Genomic DNA, 25,678 nt, shown 5'->3' on the forward strand with positions numbered 1-25,678 from the left:
TGTTCCGGGAAAATCAGGAATACAGAAATACAAGTCACTGAGGAATGAAATAAATAGGAAGTGCAGGGAAGCTAAGACAAAATGGCTGCAGCAAAAATGTGAAGACATCGAAAAGATATGATTGTCGGAAGGACAGACTCAGCATACAGGAAAGTCAAAACAACCTTTGGTGACATTAAGAGTGCAACGGGAATTCCACTGTTAAATGCAGAGGAGAGAGCAGATAGGTGGAAAGAATACATTGAAAGCCTCTATGAGCGTGAATATTTGTCTGATGTGATAGAAGAAGAAACAGGAGTCGATTTAGAAGAGATAGGGGATCCAATATTAGAATCGGAATTTAAAAGAGCTTTGGAGGACTTACGGTCAAATAAGGCAGAAGGGATAGATAACATTCCATCAGAATTTCTAAAATCATTGGGGGAAGTGGCAACAAAACGACTATTCACGTTGGTGTGTAGAACATATGAGTCTGGCGATATACCATCTGACTTTCGGAAAAGCATCATCCACACAATTCCGAAGACGGCAAGAGCTGACAAGTGCGAGAATTACCGCACAATCAGCTTAACAGCTCAAGCATCGAAGCTGCTTACAAGAATAATATACAGAAGAATGTAAAAGAAAATTGAGAATGCGCTAGGTGACGATCAGTTTGGCTTTAGGAAAAGTAAAGGGACGAGAGAGGCAATTCTGACGTTACGGCTAATAATGGAAGCAAGGCTAAAGAAAAATCAAGACACTTTCATAGGATTTGTCGACCTGGAAAAAGCGTTCGACAATATAAAATGGTGCAAGCTGTTCGAGATTCTGAAAAAAGTAGGGGTAAGGTATAGGGAGAGACGGGTCATATACAATATGTACAACAACCAAGAGGGAATAATAAGAGTGGACGATCAAGAACGAAGTGCTCGTATTAAGAAGGGTGTAAGACAAGGCTGTAGCCTTTCGCCCCTACTCTTCAATCTGTACATGGAGGAAGCAATGATGGAAATAAAAGAAAGGTTCAGGAGTGGAATTAAAATACCAGGTGAAAGGATATCAATGATACGATTCGCTGATGACATTGCTATCCTGAGTGAAAGTGAAGAAGAATTAAATGATATGCTGAACGGAATGAACAGTCTAATGAGTACACAGTATGGTTTGAGAGTAAACCGGAGAAAGACGAAGGAAAGTGATGTGAGTGCAACAAGATGGTGAAACCAGCCAGACCACTGCATCTGTCCTTCAAGCAGAGTGGGATCTTTACCCTCCTCCTCCCCCCCCCCCACAAAAAAGGCAGACATATGATGCTAAATGGCCATGTAAGTCGCCCGATCCGTCTATCTTCTTTTTTCTGGAGGAAAATAAATGATATGGTGTACACTGAACAAGGTGGAAACAGTGACGTGATGAAAGATCCCTGCTATCTCTACACTCGGTGGGTCATATGATGTACTGCGTGCTACGGCTAGCATCCGTAATAGCCTGGAATGGTGTCGAGAACAAAACTGTGATTTGTTTTGACACCTACACTTAGTGCTGGCCCAATAAAATAGTGACTAATTTTGGTTTCCTCTTTTTGAGTTTCCATTTTTCTAAATTTTGTTTTGCTCTATATGGTATACTAGTATATGTGATTTCCAGTACCTAATTCACGTAGATTTCTTATGTTGAACTGCATGTACACCTAAATATGAAGCTTCAGTGGAAGCAAGTTGACCTTAGCTGTAAGCAAGGGACAAGCCATGGATCGTAAAGTGGGTGGGGAGAACTGCCCCAGCAGAATTCTGGAAGGCAGTCGGACACTTTCAAGTGAGAAGGAAGGCGGCCATGCTGGGCCGCGATTTGAGTTAAGCCGTCCTGGGTGTCAGACACGCTAAAGTCAGAATATAGATGGTATCTCAGGTTGCGTATCTCAGGTTGTGTTGGGACAACATAGTCTGTTTTTAATGAACTGTATCTGAAAAAAAGGGGGGGGGGGGGCGTGCGTCACCTTTTTACAGCGTCCCGGAAGAGTACTATTGTGGACATAAAGGTTGAAAGTCAGGAAGATGACGTATGAGAGTGAATGGGGAACAGCAAAGCTTACGACACGTTTGAAGACTGTGAGACATCACCACCGAGCACAAGCTCTGGAAGGCAGAACGTTTATTGAAACGTGAAAGCTGCTACTACTGGGAAACCTAAATAATTAAGGAGTAGGCATCGTCACCGCCCTGTTTTTATATTTCAAATTCCGCAACTTTCCACCATTTTCTGTTATTAACAAAGTCGCCGTTTTATCGCCTTTTTTATATTGTTTGTTATCTTAACATTGTGTTGTTTAACTCTTCTCTCTACTGTAGAGCAGCGTATTGAGCTGCTGTCATCCTGCCCCCGCCTCTGGAGGGGAATCGAAAATCGTAAAGGAAAAAAAAAAAACCTAGCCTGCAACTGGTTATAGCATTCACATAAGGTATTTTGAAAGTGTTTTGGCTGGTTGCATTCTCCATAAACAGTCTTTAAATGAATAACAGTCACATAGGTCAACAAAATCTAACACGGATAAAAATCATAAATGTCTAGGTTTCATTAAATCAAAGTGTGATTTAAGTTACTATAGGTCTTATTTATGTATTTACAAATTGATGTGGAGTGTATTCTTTTAAATATGATATTTGTTGAAGATTCTTAGACTACGAAATTGGTCAAGACACAGTAGAAATAATGAAAACTTTTGTTGTGAAGGAAACATGATTATACAAGATTGCCATGACAGAACGTGACTGACTTTGCTGGAGAACAATTTATGCAGCAAATGAGCTCTACTGATTTTCTAAAGTTGCATATCCGTGTGGTGGAGTTTTATGTGCAAGTAAAATGAATATTGTAGGAAAACGACAGAAAAAAATTGATAGCACTGATATTATGGTGCAAGCGATGACTAATTCTGCTACGGTACGTAGATGCGGTAAGAAATGAAGTACAAGAAACAACAATCATTGCAAAATTTATAGGAATCCTTTCTCGGGTGTGTATTGATATAACTTGTCACTTGAATGCGATAGCAAGTTTACAGAAATGAAATTTTTTTAAGAGACAGGGAGGGAAGGATGGCGTCAAATCAGTTGGAACACTTATAAAAACAATAAAAAATGAGTCCATCTAAAGAGTGTACGAATATGATTTTGCACTTGTACTTAAAGAAGGAATTTTGGCAATGTTGTTCCGACATTGAAGACGATAACTTGTCGCTAAGTTTAACATTAGGCAAAACACTACGATAGTAATTTGGTTTTCCTTCACCCATACAGGTTGCGGTGCCTTATGCACTATGTTCCAATGGGTAGGTAATGTCCTTTACAGGATATAAATATTGTCACAGAATTAAAGGATTTAAAAAATTAAACCTATCTCTACTTCTACAAAAGTGTCAACATAAAAAAATCTCGAGTTAACATGGGTCAAAGAAAAGAATATTATCTCATTATCGTTCTAGATAAAGAACACTTAAATTTCACGAGAAACATCCAAAATTGCTAACTGTAAGGAACATTTGCTGCCTTCAAGATGGCATCACATACGAGAGTGGTTGCTTACAAATAAATCGTTCATTCGATTAAATCGTGGATGGCAGCTGTGTTAGCTCATTGTTATATTTCTATATGTCCACAGAGTTCTCAATCCATCATGTATAGAATGAAGAGTTGCAGCTACACACTGAGGTGACAAAAATCATGGGGTAGCGAGCGATAAACACACATACAGATAGCGGTAGTTCAAATGGTTCAAATGGCTCTGAGCACTATGGGACCTGACTGCTGAGGTCATCAGTCCCCTAGAACTTAGAACTACTTAAACCTAACTAACCTAAGGACATCACACACATCCATGCCAGAGGCAGGATTCGAACCTGCGACCGCAGTGGTCGCGCGGTTCCAGACTGTAGCGCCTAGAACCGCACGGCCACTCCGGCCGGCAAATAGCGGTAGTATGGGGTGCACGAGGTAAAAGGGCAGTACACTGGTAGAGCCGTCATTTGTACTCAGGTGATTCATGTGTAAAGGTTTCCAACAGGAATTGACAGACTTCGAACGCGGAAGGTAGTTGGAGCTAGACGCATGGGACAATCCATTTCGAAAATCGTTAGGGATTTCAATATCCGTGTCCCGCAGTGTCAAGAGTGTGCTAAGAATACTAAATTTCACGCATTACCTCTCACCACGGACAAAGCAGTGACCGACAGCCTTCATTCAGCGAACGAGAGCAGCGGCGTTTGCGTAGAGTTCCCAGTGCTAACAGACAAGCAACACTGCGTGAAATAACCGCAGAAATCAACGTGGGACCTACAATGAACGAATGCGTTAGCACAGAGCGGCGAAATCTGGCGTTGATGAGCTATGATAGCAGAAGACCAACGCGAGTACATTTTCTAACAGCACAACATCGCCTGCAACGCCTCACCTGGCCTCGTGCCCACATCGACTGGACTCTAGACTGGAAAAATCTGGCCTGATCAGATGAGTCCGGATTTCACTTGGTAAGAGCCGATACTAGTGTTCGAATGTGGCGCAGACCCCACGAAGCCAAGTACCCAAGTTGTCAGCGAGACCCTGCGCAATGTGGTTACAACACCCTCATTGGCATTGTAGCGAGAAGGAAGTGCATCTCTGGGCGGTATCACTAACCTGCTTGCTGCTTCGGTAAGTCCCTCGTAGCACAGAAGTAGCGCTCAGTCGCCAGGTTCCACGTAGGTGGTGATCCTGCTGAATTGGAGTGTTTAGGGATGCCAGTTGTTAATTGTCAACAACGTTTGTACTATACTTCTTTTAATACAGTGATTGCTTTGTCACACACGTCACAGAATCAGCATTTGCAATATGGCGGCTCTGGACTGCGCCGTTATTCGACCCTTTACACACATTTTCTGACTTTACATAATGAGAGACACTACCCACGACACGTGGCGTTCTTATAACTAATAACTACACTTTATATCTTGCTTAACATCTGAAATATACACTCGTGACCGTTCTTTTAGAGCCGCCCGGGTTACTCGACCGTGCGTTTTGATTGGCTCCTCGCGACTGACTCGCCTTGTCTTCCCGAAGGGCAAGAGAGACGCCCCCTCTCTCCCTCAGCCAATAAGGACACTTCTCTCGTTTCATATATATATATATATATATATATATATATATATATATATATATATATATATATATATATATATGGTGAGTCACCTAACGTTACCACTGGATATATTTCGTAAACCACATCAAATACTGACGAACCGATTCCACAGACCGAACGTGAGGAGAGGGGCTACTGTAATTGGTTAATACAAACCATACAAAAATGCACGGAAGTATGTTTTTAACACAAACCTACGTTTTTTTAAATGGAACTACGTTAGTTTTGTTAGCACATCTGAACATATAAACAAATACGTAATCAGGGCAGTTTGTTGCATTGTAAAATGTTAATTACATCCGGAGATATTGTAACCTAAAGTTGACGCTTGAAACCTCCGACGTTCAGTTGCGTGTTGTAGCAAACACGGGCCACGGTCGGCGAGCAGCATCTGCAGGGACATGTTTACGATGACGACCGTGTTTACGAGTGTGGCTGTAGTGCACTGTTGTGGTTTGGTCTAGCTGTCGCAGTGTCCGCATCTAGCGCTTGCTGCTATTGTTATTCTGCATTCGTCTCCGCACGCAGACCAACTGTAGTACACCGTGTTACCAGACGTCTGTGATAGTGTAGTGTTGTAGGAACTGTGACCATGGTGTATTCGAGCTCTGAAAAGGCGGAGATGATACTCATCTATGGCGAGTGTCGACGAAATGCAGCTGAAGCCGGCAGTGTGTATGCAGAACGGTACCCGGACAGAGAACATCCAACGTGCCGCACATTGAAAAACGTCTACTGCCAACTGTATGTAAGAGGTATGGTCGTAGCACGCAAACGGGTCCCTAACAGGCCCGTCACAGGAGCAGCGGGTTCAGTAGGTGTGTTAGCTGCTGTTGCCATGAACCCACACATGAGTACACGGGACATTGCGAGAGCCGGTGGACTGAGTCAAAATAGTGTCGTGCGCATACTGCATCGTCACCGCTTTCACCCGTTTCATGTGTCGCTACATCAGCAATTACATGAATTTAATCATCGAGTGCAATTCTGTCAATGGCCATTAACAGAGAATGCGTTGCAGTTCTACCTGTTTACCGATGAAGCGGTTTTCACAAACCACGGGGCAGTGAATCTACGGAACATGCATTGCTGGTCCGTGGACAATTCTCGCTGGCTCAGACAGGTAGAGCGACAGCGACCGTGGACTGTAAATGTATGGTGCGGTATCATTGGCGATCACCTCATTGGTCCTCATTTCATTGCAGGGGCCCAAACAGCTGCAAAATACAACGCGTTTCTACAGAATGATCTGCCAACGTTGCTCGAAAATGTTCCACTGGAAACGCGTCGACGTATGTGGTTTCAGCATGATGGTGCACCTGCACATTCCGCAATTAACACTAGGCTGACCCTTGACAAGATGTTCGACGGGCGTTTCATAGGACGTGGAGGACGCATAAATTGACCAGCCCGTTCTCCTGATCTTACACCTCTGGACTTCTTTCTGTGGGGTACGTTAAAGGAGAATGTGTACCGTGATGTGCCTACAACCGCAGAGGATATGAAACAACGTACTGTGGCAGCCTGCGGCGACATTACAACAGATGTACTGCGACGTGTACGACATTCATTACGCCAGAGATTGCAGTTGTGTGCAGCAAATGATGGCCACCACATTGAACATCTATTGGCCTGACATGTCGGGACACACTCTATTCCACTCCGTAATTGAAAACGGAAACCACGTGTGTACGTGTACCTCACCCCTCATGGTAATGTACATGTGCGTCAGTGAAAAAGACCAATAAAAAGGCGTTAGCATGTGGACGTAATGTGCTGTTTCAGTCTCTTCTGTACCTAAGGTCCATCACCGTTCCCTTTGGATCCCTACGTAATTCGATACACACGATCGAACAGCGGAGGAGTGGTACTCAAGCGTCAACTTTAGGTTACAATATCTCCGGATGTAATTAACATTTTACAATGCAACAAACTGCACTGATTACGTATTTGTTTATATGTTCAGATGTGCTAACAAAACTAACGGGGTTCCATTTAAAAAAACGTAGGTTTGTGTTAAAAAACATACTTCCGTGCATTTTTTTATGGTTTGTATTAACCAATTACACTAGCCCCTCTCCTCACGTTCAGTCTGTGGAATCGATTCGTCAGTATTTGATGTGATATACGAAATATATCCAGCGGTAATGTTAGGTGACTCACCCTGTATATATATACCTTCAGCCAATGACCGTTCAGATCGCTATTGCTAGGCGTATCTGACGTCACGTTTGTGGGCATTGTGACGGAAGTTTGTCTCGAAACACTGTCTCAGATTGTAAGATCTTACTCCCAAATAGTCGGATCTTGTCCCTACTAAGGTTGCACAACATTGCCTCCTACGATTTCATCACTAATGTTCCTTGCTGACGCTTAATTGTTAAATGTACATGTAGCCTGGCTGTTACTAAGCATTCCCGATTGCATAAATATGCGTAATACCTTGTAAAAACATGAAGGGAATGCACATATGGATTACATGGTGGTGGCTCCACAATGGTATTGACTGTGTTTACATGGAATAGACTGGATCCTCTAGTCCAACTGAACCGATAATTTAGTGGAAATCGTTATGTTCGGGTAGTTGGAGACCAGTTACAACCAATCATGGACTTCACATTTCCAAAATTCTGATCAGGCCACAATTGTTCACGATTGGTTTGAAGAACTTCCCGGACAATTAGAGCGAATAATTTGGCCGCCCACATCGCCTGACATGAATCACATGGAACATTTGTGGGACATAATCGAGAGGTCAGCTCGTGCACAAAATCCTGCACCGGCAACATATTCGCAATTATGGACGGCTATAGAGGCAGCATGGCTCAATATATCTGTAGGGTATAACAGATGTAGTGGCGGAGGACATACGGTGCCATATGTAGTTTTACTTATGATCGAAACAGGCTTATATCTGTTGAAGTTATTTTATTGATCTTGACGCAGCCACTGGGCTAAGATGTATTTCATTTTTATAGGCTTATGACTTCTGAAGAAGGCTATATTACTATAGTTGAAACCATGGTCAAGATTTAGAATTAACATAATTAGTGCAACTGTGGGCTGTTTTTCATTCGAGACAATCTGTAGGGGACTTCCATCGACTTGAGTCCATGCGACGTTGAGTAGGTGCAGTACGCTGGGCAAAAGGAGGTCCGACACGATCTTAGGAGGTATCCTATGACTTTTGTCACCGGGTGTGTATGAAATGTAATGATGATATTGAACGAACATGAGGAGTAGTGAACCTGATTCAGTCTCACTGTATTAAATGTTTTAGCAAGGCTGTCACAGTCACGTGATTATGAGATGTACGGCTGAAATGATATTAGAGATGGACCACCTGTTGTTGTGTTTGTGTAGAAAATGTCAGCTACGCCTGCTGTGCAACCTTCGTCGAGGGCTACATTTGTGTCACAGGATTACGACGCCTTCTTTACACCTCTTAACACTGCGGTATTTATTGTAGCTTCGATTTATATTTGTTGTGCGAATTCTGTTTGCGGCTTCTTCGTAAACTGCTACCACATCAGACTCTTTATTGAGGATAACTGTTCTTAGCAAGCAAATACATTCTCAAATCCCGTTTGCGCTCAGTTCGTGCCATAAAATTATCAAGAATGTCTATTTATAGTTGCCAAGAACGTCATGTGTGGACTATAAAACCTTGTAGATTTCGCCTGCTCAAAGGCACTGTAAGTATGAATTACAGTCCTGACGCCAGAGACAGATTTGCATGCAGCTGTTAACTCCCCCGTGTGTGCTTATTCCATTCGGAAATGTGAAAAAATACAGCGAGTATACATGATGCAAAAAATGTTGATGGCACTCGCTTGAAGTGTTCCTTATATCTGTGATGCGTAGCTGATACAAGAGAAACACGAAGCGAGCTCCCAAGTACAAAATGCAAATGTTTACTACTTGCTTATTTCCGGAATTATTTGCAGAGACGTACCGAAAACAACTTGGTCGTATAGGTGCCGTATTGGGAAACCGAGATATGCGCCGTAGTACCTCGAGGGCTCTCTGAATTAAAATCAAGCGGAGAAATGAAAAATTGGATTTATTTCCTTTTACTGCATTACAGCTTCAGAGCTATTATTAGTACATTACTGGGCAATAAAGCTGTAAGACCAGGATGGCTACTACACAACGAAATTTTACTTATTTTGGGTATACAAATACACGGTCGAGTCACGTTAATGTGAACACCGCCTATGTTCGACATCAACGTGCAGTAATCATCTACAGACGGCAGGTGGTAGCACTAGCAGTGGAGGGTATACAGGGTGGTCCATTGATCGTGACCGGGCCAAATATCTCATGAAATAAGCGTCAAACGATAAAACTACCAAGAACGAAACTTGTCTAGCTTGAAGGGGGAAACCAGATGGCGCTATGGTTGGCCAGTTGGATGGCGCTGCCATAGGTCAAACGGATATCACCTGCGGTTTTTTAAATAGGAACCCCCATTTTTTATTACATATTCGTGTAGTACGTAGAGAAATATGAATGTTTTAGTTGGACCACTTTTTTCGCTTTGTGATACATGGCGCTGTATAGTCACAAACATATGGCTCACGATTTTAGACGAACAGTTGGTTACAGGTAGGTTTGTTAAACCAAAATAAAGGACGTAGGTACTTTGGAACAGTTTATTTCGATTGTTCCAATGTGATTCATGTACCTTTCTGAACTTATTATTTCTGAGAACGCATGCTGTTACAGCATGATTATCTGTAAATACCACATTAATGCAATAAATGCTCAAAATGATGTCCGTCAACCTCAATGAATTTGGCAATACGTGTAACGACATTCCTCTCAACAGCGAGTTGTTCGCCTTCCGTAATGTTCGTGCATGCATTGACAATGCGCTGACGCATGTTGTCAGGCGTTGTCGGTGGATCACGATAGCAAATATCCTTCAACTTTCCCCACAGAAAGAAATCCGGGGACGTCAGATCAGGTGAACGTGTGGGCCATGGTATGGTGCTCCGACGACCAATCCACCTATCATGAAATATGTTATTCAATACCGCTTCAACAGCACGCGAGCTATGTGCCCGACATCCATCATGTTGGAAGCACATTGCCATTCTGTCATGCAGTGAAACATCTTGCAGTAACATCGGTAGAACATTACGTAGGAAATCAGCATACATTGCACCATTTAGATTGTCATCGATTAGATGGGGGCCAATTATCCTTCCTCCCATAATGCCGTACTATACATTAACTCGCCAAGGTCGCTGGATTTTCCGTTGCCCAATAGTGCATATTATGCCGGTTTACGTTACCGCTGTTGGTGACTGACGCTTCGTCGCTAAATAGAACGCGTGCAAAACATCTGTCATCGTCCCGTAATTTCTCTTGTGCCCAGTGGCAAAACTGTACACGACGTTCAAAGTCGTCGCCATGCAGTTCCTGTTGCATAGAAATATGGCATGGGTGCAATCGATGTTGATGTAGCATTCTCAACACCGACGTTTTTGAGATTCACGATTCTCGGGCAATTTGTCTGCTACTGATGTGCGGATTAGCCGCGACAGCAGGTAAAACACCTACTCGGGCATCATCATTTGTTGCAGGTCGCGGTTGACGTTTCACGTGTGGCTGAACACTTCCTGTTTCCTTAAATAACGTAACTATCCGGCGAACGGTCCGGACACTTGGACGATGTCGTCCAGGACACCGAGCAGCATACATAGCACACGCCCGTTGGGCATTTTGATCACAATAGCCATACATCAACACGATATCGACCTTTTCCGCAACTGGTAACATGGGTAATGTGTCACGAAGCATATAGCGTCCGCACTGGCGGAATGTTACGTGATACTACGTACTTATACGTTTGTGACTATTACAGCGCCTTCTATCACAAAGCGAAAAAAGTGGTCCAACTAAAACATTCATATTTCTTTACGTACTGCACGAATATTTAATATAAAAGGGGGTTGCTGTTTAAAAAAACGCAGTTGATATTCTTTTGACCTACGGCAGCGCCATCCAACGGGCCAACCATAGCGCCATCTGGTTTCCCCCTTCAAACTAGACAAGTTTCGTTCTTTGTAGTTCTTTTCGTTTGATGCTTATTTCGTGAGATATTTGGCCCGGTCACTATCAATGGACCAAGCTGTATAAAGCGTGCCGGGGGCGCGGAAAACAGTACAGTCGTTTTCGTAATGCGAAAAGGGAGCGATCTATCTGACGTACAAAAATGGGGTTCGGAACAAAAGTGGAAGCATTTCCGAAATGGCGAAGTGTGTAAACTTTTCAAGTGGTTAAAGTATACAGTGGACGGTAAAATGATGGTATCCAAAACGGGCGCCGAGGCAACTGGGGTGCACGAGGGCCCACTGGTGTGAACAAGAGCTGCGGAGATGTGTACAGGCGAACAGACGTACAACCGTTGAGCGGCTGACCGACCAGATAAACCAGAGGGCTCCCAACAGTGCCTCCTCCACGAACGTTGCTGCGTATGGGAGTCCACAGCAGGTGCCTGGTTCATGCACCCATGCTGACAGCTGTTCGCCGGCGACGGAGGCTGGAATTTGCACGGCAACACCGCAACCGGACGTTCACTGAGTGTCATTTTTACATGAGTCACGTTTCGTGCTCCAGTCGGACAGATGGCCGTTGGCGTGTATAGAGTAAAACGTCTGCAAGCAAACACCCGGCAATAATGATCGGAACGGTCCCAGTCGGATGAAGGAGCCTTTGGTCTGAAGAATGTTTTCGTGGCATTCCCTGGGTGATCTCGTCATTCTGGAAGGCACAGTGCGCCAATACAAGTATACATCTGAGACGCCCTGCTAAACCCGCAGGACAGGACAGGTAGTTTAAGTTGTCGAAAGGGGCCAAAATAAGCGGCCGTCAACATACAACCTTTTCCAGAATGAGATTTTCACTCTGCAGCGGAGTGTGCGCTGATATGAAACTTCCTGGCAGATTAAAACTGTGTGCCCGACCGAGACTCGAACTCGGGACCTTTGCCTTTCGCAGGCAAGTGCTCTACCATCTGAGCAGAGATACTGGCAGAAGTAAAGCTGTGAGGACGGATCGTGAGTCGTCCTTCGGTAGCTCAGATGGTAGAGCACTTGCCCGCGAAAGGCAAAGGTCCCGAGTTCGAGTTTCGGTCGGGCACACAGTTTTAATCTGCCAGGAAGTTTCATACAACCTTTTATTTGATCAAACATTACAAGAACCAAGAATTTTTTTTAAGAAAAAGCACAGCTTCAGTTTTGGAATTTAATTAGCGGCTAAATGCCTCGTACAATCTCATGCCTTAAGGGCAAGACCACTTTAATTTAAAAACGGCTGAAAGTCAATAACTTAAAGCTCAACCAAAATCAGAAATTTAAAAGGCAAAGCCTTATCTTAAAACAGGTCCTTAATTAGGCTGAAGACCCAAAGAATCTGACACTTTAAGAGCAAAACAACTTAAATTCAACACTTAAGACTGAATAACATTAATTTTAAAAATGACAAAAGCGTTACGTAAAACAGTTCTTAAATTAGGCTGAAGGCCCAAACCATCTGACGCCTTAAGGGCAAAACAACCTTAATCTAAAAATCGGCTAGGAGCCGTACAAGTCCAAACAACAAGAGCAAACAAGAAAAGGCAGTACACCCAAGGAAGCTCAAAAGTTCCGAGGGTCGGCCTGAAATTCGAACACTAACACTCGCTTAGGTGAGACAGGCAATCGGCTCAATCATTCTCGATACGACGACAACCCAACCGACAGACAGTCAACGGACCCACCGACAAGATAGCTTCCGCTCCACCCGACCAGCACACAACAGTGAGTTCAATGGAACAACGCAGGAAGTATTGGCGCCCACAATCAATTATACATTGAGCTGTCAAACTACACACTGCTGGACAGCGACAACATGACGAGGAAAATACACTGCCTAAATTTACGTCAACAGCCAGGGCAGGCAACTGGAACGTTAACGGCCACAAGGCAGAAGATTTCTCTGGTGCAATTCAATTCAAATAACGAAGTACAGTTGAACTCCACCGGAGGGCGGCTAAAATCTGCCAACTCGAAAACGCGTTGTTGCTCAAGGGAATATCCCAACAGCCGCCAACGAACTCCAAACGACACAATGTGAACAGTAGTGACTTGCTGGTAGATTAAGTCGAAACTCAACTTTCATGTCCAGGATCGGTGAGCCACGAACCTTGTAGCAATGGGAACAGCACCACACACTCCAACACCGCACAGAGGCTGCCAGCGGGTCCGGCCAAACTATGCGCCGTGGAGATTTCCTCGCTGCTCCACGCCAACTGACCAACTGCCCGCACATAGCCCAGCCGGAAACTATACTACTGACCATTAAAATTGCTACACCACGAAGATGACGTGCCACAGACGCGAAATTTAACCGACAGGAAGAAGATGCTATGATATGCAAATGATCAGCTTTTCAGAGCATTCACACGAAGTTGGCGACGGTGGCGACACCTATAACGTGCTGACATGACGAAAGTTTCCAACCGATTTCTCATACACAAACAGCAGTAGACTGGCGTTGCCTGGTGAAACGTTCTTGTGATGCCTCGTGTAAGGATCAGAAATGCGTAACATCACGTTTCCGACTTTGATAAAGATCGGATCGTAGCCTATCGCGATTGCGGTTTATCGTATCGCGACATTGCTGCTCACGTTGGTCGAGATCCAATGACTGTTAGCAGAACATGGAATCGGTGGGTTCAGGAGGGTAATACGGAACGCCGTACTGGATTCCAACGGCCTCTTATCACTAGCAGTCGAGATGACAGGCATCTTATCCGCATGGCTGTAACGGATCGTGCAGCCACGTCTCGATCTATGAGTCAACAGATGGGGACGTTTGCAAGACAACAACCATCTGCACCAACAGTTCGACGGCGTTTGCAGCAGCGTGGACTATCAGCTCGGAGAGTATGACTGCGGTTACCCTTGACGTTGCATCACAGACAGGAGCGCCTGCGATGGTGTACTCAACGACGAACCTGGGTGCACGAATGGCAAAACGTCATTTTTTCGGATGAATCCAGGTTCTGTTTACAGAATCATGATTTTCGCATCCGTGTTTGGCGACATGGCGGTGAACGCACATTGGAAGTGTGTATGTGTATTCGTCATCGCCATACTGGCGTATCACCCGGCGTGATGATATGGGGTACCATTCGTTACACGTCTGGGTCACCTCTTGTTTGCATTGACGGCACTTTGAACAGTGGACGTTACATTTCACATGTGTTACGACCCGTGGCTCTACCCTCCATTTGATCCCTGCGAAACCGTACATTTCAGCAGAATAATACACGACCGCATGTTGCAGGTCCTGTACGGGCCTTTCTGGATACAGAAAATGTTCGACTGCTGCCCTGGCCAGCACATTCTTCAGATCTCTCACCAATTGAAAACGTCCGGTCAATGGTGGCCGAGCAACTGGTTCGTCACAATACGCCAGTCAGTATTCTTGATGAACTGTGGTATCGTGTTGAAACTGCATGGGCAGCTGTACCTGTACACGCCATCCAAGCTCTGTTTGACTCAATGCCCAGACGTATTAAGGCCGTTATTACGGCCAGAGGTGGTTGTTCTGGGTACTGATTTCTCAGGACCTATGCACCGAAATTGCGTGAAAATGTAATCACATGTCAGTTGTAGTATAATATATTTGTCCAATGAATGTCTTCTTGGTGTAGCAATTTTAATGGCCAGTAGTGTATAAGCGCCAGGCCAAAGATAGTCCAAGGTGCGACTATCGATACAAGCTGCTGCGGCCACCCGCGGGAAGAGAGGATAACCGCACTATCGCGATAACAGCGGGAGACTAAACACAGAATAGCAACCAAGGTTTAATCCAATGTATAGCATGAGCCAGCCACGGCTCAACAACTATCCTTTGGAACCATGTTCACCTGTAGAAGCAGTTTGCATTTCCTCAGCACGATGGAAACTACCAGCAGGAGTATGCAACGTGCGAGAAAAGTGCCAGTGGGCGTGCGTGGTTCGAAGAGCACTAAGCTGTGTTTACCGTACTTCCCTGGCCACCAAACGCCCCAGAATCAATCGAGAATCTGAGGGACCACCTCCATCGGGCTGTACGTGCCACGGATCCTCAAACGAGTAACCTATCGCAACTGGTCACAGCACTGAAGGCATGGCTCCACATCCCAGTTGGTAGCTTCCAGAACCTCACTGACTCTCTTCCTCTGTCTCGCAACTGTCCGCTCTGCTTAAGATGGTTGTTCAGGATTTTGACAGGTCGTCACATTTAATGTGACTGGAAAATGTTGTAGGAAAAATACATGATTCAATTTGTAGTGATTTTGGGTTGTACAGGGAGCAAAATGGCTGAAAACCGACTGGACACATACTGGTAGTTCATTCTATGTTGTTTTAAATCTACGCTAATCAGTCGAACCGCAAGGCAACCCATGAGCAGAGTGAGTGAGATATCTGAACAGAGTGCAGATGCCAGACTGAGAGTCATAGGAAGAATCTTAAGGAAATGCAACATATCCACGATAAAAGTGGCATTGAAGCCGCTTGTTCCACCGAGTATCCTTACCAGGTAAGTATAGAGAACACCCAATGAAGAGCGGCGCGTTTCGTCACGGGATCGTTTTGAGCGTTACAGAGACGCTCAACAAACTCTATTGGAAGACTTAAGAAGCGATGCGTTTTTAATCACATAGAAGTTGAAATTTCGAGAGAGCACTTTGCTGGAAGAGCGGGACAATGTATTATTTCCTCCTACATACATTTTGCGTAATGACCACGACGAGAAAATTCGAGAAATTAGAGCCGATATAGAGGCTTACCGACAATTATTCTTCTCTTGCGCCATTCGCGTGTGTAACAGATAGGAGGCGTTAGTTATTCGTAAGAGAAATACTCTCCGCCATACACCTTTGGGTGTCTCTTCAGCCTCAACGGATGAGTGTGTGGTGTGCTGTGCCCAGTCAGCGAATAATCGGTGCGATATTCCTTGATGGCACGGTGACTACCGAACGGTACGTGAAGGTTTTGGAAGATGATTTAATCCTCATTATCCAAAGTGACCTGATTTCGACAAGATGTTGGTTCATACCTGACGGAGAAGCGGGTGAGTGTTTGATGTTCTGGAGGAGCACTTTGGGGACCGCATTCTGGCTCTTGAGTACCCAGAGGCCTTGACTGGCCGCTAAAACCTCCGGATCTGAAAACGTGCGACTCCTTTTTGTGTGCCTATAGTAAAGACAAGGTGTGCAGCAACAACCCCAATACAAATGCTGAGCTGAAAACAGCCATTCAAGAGGACATCGACAGCATCAGTGTTCCAACACTTCAGCGGGTCATGCAGAATTTCGTTATTCGTCTGCGCCACATCATCGCTAATGGTGGCAGGGATATCGAATATGTCATAACCTAAATCCCAATATCTGTAGTGACGTTTAGTTGTTGAATAAAGTGTGTGCGCGCCTTAGTTTGTAACTAATTTACGTTTCTTTATATATAGTTCAATAATTGTCACCCTGTATGAGTCTCGCGATGTACCTTCTGACTTTTCGAAATGCATCATCCACACAATTACGAAGATTGCAAGAGCTGACAAGGGCAAGAATCATCGCACAATCAGATTAACAGCTGATGCACCCAAGTTGCTGACAACAATAATATACAGAAGAATGGAAAAGAAAAATTGAGGCTGTGCTAAATGGCAATTAGTTTGGCTTTAGGAAACGTGAAGGCGCCAGAGAGTCACTTCTGATGTTGCGGTTGACAATGGAAGGAAGACGGAAGAAAAATCAAGACACGTTCATAGGACTTGTCGACAAGGAAAAAGTGTTCGACAACGTAAAATAGTGCAAGATGTTCGAAATTCTGAGAAAAACGGGGGTACGATATAGGGACAGACGGGTAATACACGGTATATATAAGAACGAAGAGAGACAAATAATACTGGAAGACCAAGAACGAAGTTCCCGGATTACAAAGGGTGTAAGACAGGTATGTAGTCTTCTGCCCATACTGTTCAATTTATACATCGAAGAAACAACTACGGCAATAAAAGAAACATTCGAAGTATAATTAAAATTCCAGATAAAAGATATCAATATAAAATCCGCGGATGACATTGCCATCCGCAGTGAAAGTGAAGAAGAGTTACAGGATCTGCTGAATGGAATGAGTACAGAATATGGAATGAGAAAAAAACGAAGGAAAAGGAAAGTAATGAGAAGTAGGAGAAATGAGAACAGCGAAAAACTTAACACCAAAATTGGTGAACAGGAAGTACACTACTGGCCATTAAAACTGCTACACCAAGAAAAAATGCAGATGATAAACGGGAATTCATTGGACAAATATATTATACTACAACTGACATGTGATTACATTCTCACGTAATTTGGGTGCATAGATCTTGAGGAATCAGTACCCAGAACAACCACCTCTGGCCGTAATAACGGCCTTGAAACGCCTGGGCATTGAATCAAACAGAGCTCGGATGGCGTGTACAGGTACAGCTGCCCATGCAGCTTCAACACGATACCATAGTTAATCAAGAGTACTGACTGGCGTATTGTGACGAACCAGTTGCTCGGCCACCATTGACCAGACCTTTTCAATTGGTGAGAGATCTGGAGAATGTGCTGGCCAGGGCAGCAGTCGAACATTTTCTGTACCCAGAAAGGCCCGTGCAGGACCTGCAACATGCGGTCGTGCATTATCCCGCTGAAATGTAGGGTTTCGCAGGAATCGAATGAAGGGTAGAGCCACGGGTCGTAACACATCAGAAATGTAACATCCACTGTTCAAAGTGCCATCAATGCGAACAATAGATGACCCAGACGTGTAAGCAATGGTACCACATACAATCACGCCGGGTGATACGCCAGTATGGCGATGACGAATACACACTTCCAATGTGCGTTCACAGCGATGTCGCCAAACACGGATGCGACCATCATGATGCTGTAAACAGAACCTGGATTCATCCGAAAAAATGACGTTTTGCCATTCGTGCACCCAGGTTCGTCGTTGAGTACACCATCACAGGCGCTCTTGTCTGTGATGCAGCGTCAAGGGCAACCGCAGCCGTGGGCACCGAGCTGATAGTCCATGCTGCTGCAAACGTCGTCGAACTGTTCGTGCAGATGGTTGTTGTCTTGCAAACGTCCCCATCTGTTGACTCAGGGATCGAGACTTGGCTGCACGATTCGTTACAGCCATGCGATTAAGATGCCTCTCATCTCGACTGCTAGTGATACGAGGCCGTTGGGATCCAACACGGCGTTCCGTATTACCCTACTGAACCCACCGATTCCGTAGTCTGCTAACAGTCATTGGATCTCGACCAACGTGAGCAGCAATGTCGCGATACGATAAACCGCAATCGCGATAGGCTACGATCCGATCTTTATCAATGTCGGAAACGTGATGGTACGAATTTCTCCTCCTTACACGAGGCATCACAAGAACGTTTCACCAGGCAACGCCGGTCAACTGCTGTTTGTGTATGAGAAATCGGTTGTAAACTTTCCTCATGTCAGCACGTTGTAGGTGTCGCCACCGGCACCAACCTTGTGTGAATGCTCTGAAAAACTAATCATTTTCATATCATAGGATCTTGTTCCTGTCGGTTAAATTTCGCGTCTGTAGCACGTCATCCTCGAGGTGTAGCAATTTTAATGGTCAGTAGTGTAGATGAAGTTAAGGTATTCTGCTACCCAGGCAACTAAATAACACACGATGGTCAGAACAAGGAGAATATAAAAAGCAGACTAGCACTGGCAAAAAGGGCATTCGTGATTGAGAGAGGTATGCTATGAGTACTATCAAACAATGCGAAAGAAATTTCTGAGAACGTATGTTTTGAGCACAGCATCTTATAGTGGTGAAACACGGACTTTGGGGAAACCATAAAAGAAGGGAATAGAAGCATTTGATGTGTGATGTTACAGACGAACGTTGAAAATTAGGTGTACTGGCAAGGTAAGAAATGAGGAGGTTCTCCAGAAAATCGGAGAGGACAGGAATATATGGAACAGGATGGTAGGACATATTTTAAGACATCACGGAATAACGTCCTTGGTACTAGAGGAAGCTGTAGTGGGCAGAAACTTTAGAGGAAAACAGAGATTGAAGTACATCCAGCAAATAACTGAGGACATGGGTTGCAAGTGCTACTCTGAGGTGAAGACGATGGCACAAGAGAGGAAGTCGTGGAGGGCCGCATCAAAGCAGTCAGAATATTAAAAAACTCGTGGGGTTGCGCTGATGTGCTAACAATTTGCATATTCAAGGACGTAGCGGACTTTAGGCCAGTTGAAACGTCCCCTTTTAACAATTATACATGACTGTCCTTAAACTGACATACAATATTTTTTTAGCGCAACGCAATCTGACTTTCAAAATTCCCTACAAAAGAATGGCCCTGACTAACATTAAACTATACCTTTCACAAATCACTTACCTCACAAAAATCTTCGCTGCTCAAGCTACTGCAATACAGCGAGCGCCGCATCAAAGCAGTCAGAATATCAAAAAACTCGTGGGGTTGCGCTGATGTGCTAACAATTTGCATATTCAAGGACGTAGCGGACTTTAGGCCAGTTGAAACGTCCCCTTTTAACAATTATACATGACTGTCCTTAAACTGACATACAATATTTTTTTAGCGCAACGCAATCTGACTTTCAAAATTCCCTACAAAAGAATGGCCCTGACTAACATTAAACTATACCTTTCACAAATCACTTACCTCACAAAAATCTTCGCTGCTCAAGCTACTGCAATACAGCGAGCGCCACTACTGCCAGCTAAATAAAAGATTCAAACTATGGAAGGCACTAACTACTGATAGGGATAGTTAGCAAATGAAAGATATTAATAGAGAACGAACAATGTATTTACCTTGATATCATCATATATAAATATAGCAGTTCATGACAAATTACAAACCTCCGCCATCTCTCTCCCCACATCCACCACTGCTGGCGGCTCACCTCCAACTGCGCAACGCTACGCGCTGTTCACAGCCAGCTGCCTAACACTACAATGGCGAGTATTACAACAATGCAAAGCAGACACAGACTGCCCACAGCACAGCCAGTGATTTTCATACAGAGGTGGCGTTACCAATAAAAAACCTAAACAGCCTACTTACATAGCCCCCATGCTCCCCACAAAAATTTTTTTACAAATTGGATTGGGCAGTGGCCAATACAGATTTGAAAAAAATTTTTCATAATTACAATAACAAAGGAATCAAATGCTCACACTTATTGATACAATGTTGGTCAAAAGCTAAAAATTTCTCACAGTCCATAAAGACAGTCCTCATCATTCGTCACAGTAAAATTGCAGTGTTTTTCTCAAAGTCTGACCAGTAAAAGACAATGCACACAGACGTAGTGGATTTCCATGCAGTCTTGAAGAAGTAGTGTTGTCCTTCCAACGGAAAGACAGTGCTGACTCGACATGCAGACAGGTAATGGGCCACAACAGAGTAAACCCACAGCAGAGTCAGTCGACGTTTTGAAGAATATTGGTAGTTAGGTCATCACAGAGCAGACCCACTGTAGTCCTGGTAGAAATTACGGTACTGGTGGGCCACCAGAGGTGCAGACCCACTGCAGTCCTTGTAGCAATTGGTGGGCCATCAAAGATGCAGACCCACTGTAGTCTTGGTAGAGACAGCCAGCAGCCATCTGTTGCAAATGTGCAGGTGCACAATCACCAACGAAGAGTCTTGCGGACAATATAGCAAGTCCATAAACCACCACTTGTGCACTCACAAAGTTTCTGGAATTGTCCTTAGATCCAGCAATGCTGTTATCCAGTCCCTTGCTGAATCATTAACACACGTGCAAACACTATCAGTCCCTACTTCTCACATATTGTCCATGTACTATGACCAACAGAAACGTGTGCAGTGAAATGTTACTTAATTTGAAGAACTGGTAACAATTACAATTTGGTAACATAAAAATACAATAACAAAGGTACATGATACATCATTAAAAACATAACAATACAGATAACATTTGTAGTAATACAGGCTTTACAAAAGAATCGAAATAACATATACATCAGTGTTACAGGAATTATAAGTACCTACATAAAGATCAGAATAGCTTTGGAAACAACAACTTCACACATGAGCATTAAAACAGAACAGAATTGTAAACAACTTTACAAAGAAAATAACATATTATTAATGCAACTTATATTTGAGGATAACAGTATTCCTCCTGATAGTGAATATAGCTTAGTACTAGAAAAATTCTACAACGTAAGTCTTATCAGATAAACACATAAAGACAGGAAGTACACAAATACACAAGGGTACACAAAGACATAGCATAATAATACAAAAGGAAAGGACAGGGTTTGTTTTACTGCAGTATTTTGCAAACAAAACTTCCTTTACTTCTTGGAGATCTCCCTTCATTCATCATTATTCCCAAAAGGTCCTATCTATACCTGCTTTCTGTATTCTATTCATATTTCTTTCAATATAATTATTTCTCAGTGTACAATACTCATTTTGGCCCAAATCTTTTTCATATAACTTCGCAACACATTCTTTACCTATTCTCCATAGTCAGTTTCTTATATAGTCTACCCCTCTTAAGCTAACTTAAATCTACTGAGCTCAGATGCTAAACTAAGGGACGACGCAATGCAGCAGCACAAAACAATTAACGCATACAGCAATGAAAAAAAAATGGAAATTTGCAAAGCAAGCTACAGTAAATCTAAAGCACCAAGCAATTCAACATTACAACTAATATGGGGCAATGTACAGTAGCAAGAAAAATAAGTCAGTAGTAAAATTAGCTTAACAGAGTAACACAATTTAAAATTCAGTAGCACTATGCCTGGCAAACAGCAGCAGCAAATATAAAAAATATAAAAAATATAAAACTTATATCTATACATGACAAAGCTCAAGCAGAAAAAATATTACAGTAAAAACAACAATGCAGATAAGGGAAATGTATATTCACATCTTAATATCTATGTAATTAAAGTGGTGCACCACAACAACTGATTGTAAAAAGAAATATTACCATGTACTTGAAAAGAATATTATGTATGCAGTTACTGTTACTAGTTCCTTCTTATTGTTCTTTCCTTTCCAAGAGCTCCTTTATCGAAGAATGTGGGTCATAAAATAATTATTTAATAGATCTGTTGACAGAAAGTATTCACATTAGCAAATGCATTTTATTTTATAAAAGCAATGCTGCAACACAGCTGGAAACCAGATGTCAAATGAAATAAGCAATTACGCAAACCAAAGCATAAAAACATCATTCAATAGTCATGTGGCATTTCGTAACTCAGTAGCTCTCAACTCTCGTAGAAAGACACTTGTCATAATCAGGTGTGCAGATGTACGAATATTTCCCATCAATTCATAAGCATTTCAGTAATTAGCACAAAGTACGAGTAACCATATGTTTTCAGGTAATGAGCGTGTAATATTTGCGATGCTTTCTACAAAGGAACGTCAATAGCCAGGATAATGAATGGCCTCTCTTTTTTTTTCTACCTGTGCCGCTGAAAGGCTAATGGCTTTTTTTTTTTTTTTTTCGGGCGGCTGTCGCCCAGGTGGGTGCCCGCGACGCATTACGTGCAGGTGGTCACTTAACTTTCTTACGGAAAAATTTACGACAGCAGTTTCCGCTACAGTGACAGTCTCACATAAAAATATTTCACAGGTCAAGAATTAGCGTTGCAAATCTGTAGAAACAAAATCCTATGAATATAACAGTGTCCAAAAAAATTTTCAGTGGCATTGTGATACATTCACACATGATTCACACATGTACACACATTTCATAATTCTAAAGTATGATTCTTGGTTTCCAACATCCTTTTCCATAAGTCAGAGTCCCTAATCACTATTCATTACTCCTTACCTTATTACACATATATATATATTCGTCGACACGTCAATCTTGTGACGGCACTTCAATATTTCATCATAATAAATACATAGCATAACCAAATTCCTCATATAGCATCAGCTTATTGATCATAAACATACCTCAACAGCATAATACACATCGTGTCATCTGCCTCAAACGTACTTTAAAATCATGAATCCATACCAAATAGATCATTCAAAGCTCTCATAGTATCACAATGGTTCCGAAAAAATATGAACAGATCACACAGTACAGACAAAATACAATTTCGTAAGTGTGAAGTAATCCAACTCTGTAATTGCATAAACATATGTCACTGATGTAATAAAAAAATGTTTATCTCTCAGTTAAATGATCAGATAGCTGTGTAATTTGTGTGTTAGAGAAATATGGTACCGATGTGTAAAGTTGTATAAGCAAATACCATATTAGCTAGGGTTCCTTGTGGTTGCCACACACATGGTACACAAAGTAAGCGTGTACCCCCCTGAGGATTAATGTAATTATACCCTCAGGTGTTACAGATTACACCAATGGAATGAAATGTATCACGGAAAACTTTCTTTGTAATTCAAAAATCTTTAAAAATAAATGTTTTAAGTACAACATTAATCACTGAAATGCGTGTCCTGCAGTGCTAAATGTGCATCTTGTTGTAAGACAATTTCTGTGGAAGTGTCGTAGTTATCGTCCTCCAAAAGCTAAGTTCTGCAGAAGCCAATGTACTTACCTCATGATAAACAAAAGTGAAATGCTTTGCGTATAGATATCTTAGTTATTACGCTTATTGTTGTGATGAAGAAATTACTGTGCTGTAACGTATTGTTGTGCTATGGAAAAGGCTGTCTCATTGTAGCTATATCACAAAAGTTACTATTAAAACATGTTTTACTTTCCAGAATAATACAGAAAAACTGTGCAGATATAAAACAGATACTCCGCAAAAGCAACAATGTAAATTGTCACACATTAGTAACGTCGTGATATAAATCGTGTAGCTGTCCCATAAAATAACCACTGTGTCATCTGGTATCTCACAGAAAGTACTTTAAATACAGAATGTATTTTCAGGTAACCAAAATGTTGCATTAAAATCTCATTAGCAGTACTGGTAAATGTTCTAAGTATGTAAGCCTGATAGTCGTTACGTAATCGTGCAACTAACAAGCAAGAATGTACAAATACAACACTGTGTCGTCTGTTCACTATAACAATGCATTCGTAATTTCTGTTTAAAAATGTTCCCTAGGTTCTAGACTGGATATTTAACTTCAAATATTGTTGCATGTTAACAGTTTCTTAAGTCTGACAAAGCATACTAGAAATGTGAAGTGAAAAGTTTTATGGCAAAGACAAAGTTAAAAAGCAGATTAGCTTTCAATAAACGGTTTTACATGTGAAATCTGGTGTAAACCTTTACTCTTCATAGTACGCAGAGTTTCAACTGAAAAGCAATTGTCATGTTTTATACGTCGGTAAGGAATGCTAAATCTTTTCTCAAGGCTAGCGTCTTTGTTATTTTTCCCTGAGCCAGCGGGCGCACGCGGCTGCCTGCTGTGCGAGTCATTGTCTGTCTCTTTGTTGGCGCGTGCCGTTATTGGGATTAGGAGACCTAACTTCTACAAATTCACGCTGACGAGAAGGCCCTGCCCTGTTTGAAGCTCGCCAATTCTGATGGAATTCAGGTCCGTCGTTTAGTCGGTAGTTTACACAGTTTCTTTCTTGTCGGTCACGTGGTGGAGAATTTCTCCCTGAATCGTAACTGTGCGCCGAACTGTTGCGTCTGAAGTTATTCTGCCTCCCTTGATAATAATTGTTTTGGTTCCCATATTGTCTGTTTCTCTGATTGTCTCTGTGATAGTCATTACTACGGAAATGCGATCTTTCTCTGTAACTATTATTACTCTGCCAGTGGTTGTCATATGGGTGGTGTCTGTTTTGGTCACGATTTGTGTTGTGAGAATAGCCTTGTCGCGTCCAGTTATTATTTCTTTCATCGCGGAATTGCGGCGGATGTGATCTGTAATTGTTGTGCTCCTGCGTTCCGCGATTGTCAGTGTCAATTTCCAGTTCTTGTAACAGTCCCTGAAATGCTTCAATGTCGTCTTTGCAACGTCCTGCTAAAATAATATGCCGTAAATGTTCAGGCAATTTGAGTAAGCAAATGCGGATGAGTTCTGAGGGGCTGTATGGGTTTGAAAGATACTGATTCTTATGCAACATGTCTTCAAAATATTTCACAAGACTGGAAAATTCAGATTGTTCGAAACGTTTCATCATTATGATGCTATGTTTTACTCGATCTTGTGTGGCTTGAGACCAATATGCTGAGAGGAAGGCATGGTAAAACTCTCCTTCACTGTGGCAATCGTGAATTACCGATCGCATTCTTACAGCTGGTTCATTCTCCAAGTAGCCACACATAAATTCTAATCTGTGCTCTAATGACCAGTTGGGAGGAAAACAATGAGAGAATTGATGGAGCCATGCTTGTGGATGAATGTCGTTGCCAGAATTCTTAAATGTTTTGAATTTACGTGTAGTAATGAACAGCTTATAGTCAAAGTCATCATGTCGGCGAGTCGCATATCG

Source organism: Schistocerca americana, chromosome 2, assembly GCF_021461395.2.
Source record: "Schistocerca americana isolate TAMUIC-IGC-003095 chromosome 2, iqSchAmer2.1, whole genome shotgun sequence".
Taxonomy (NCBI): domain Eukaryota; kingdom Metazoa; phylum Arthropoda; class Insecta; order Orthoptera; family Acrididae; genus Schistocerca; species Schistocerca americana.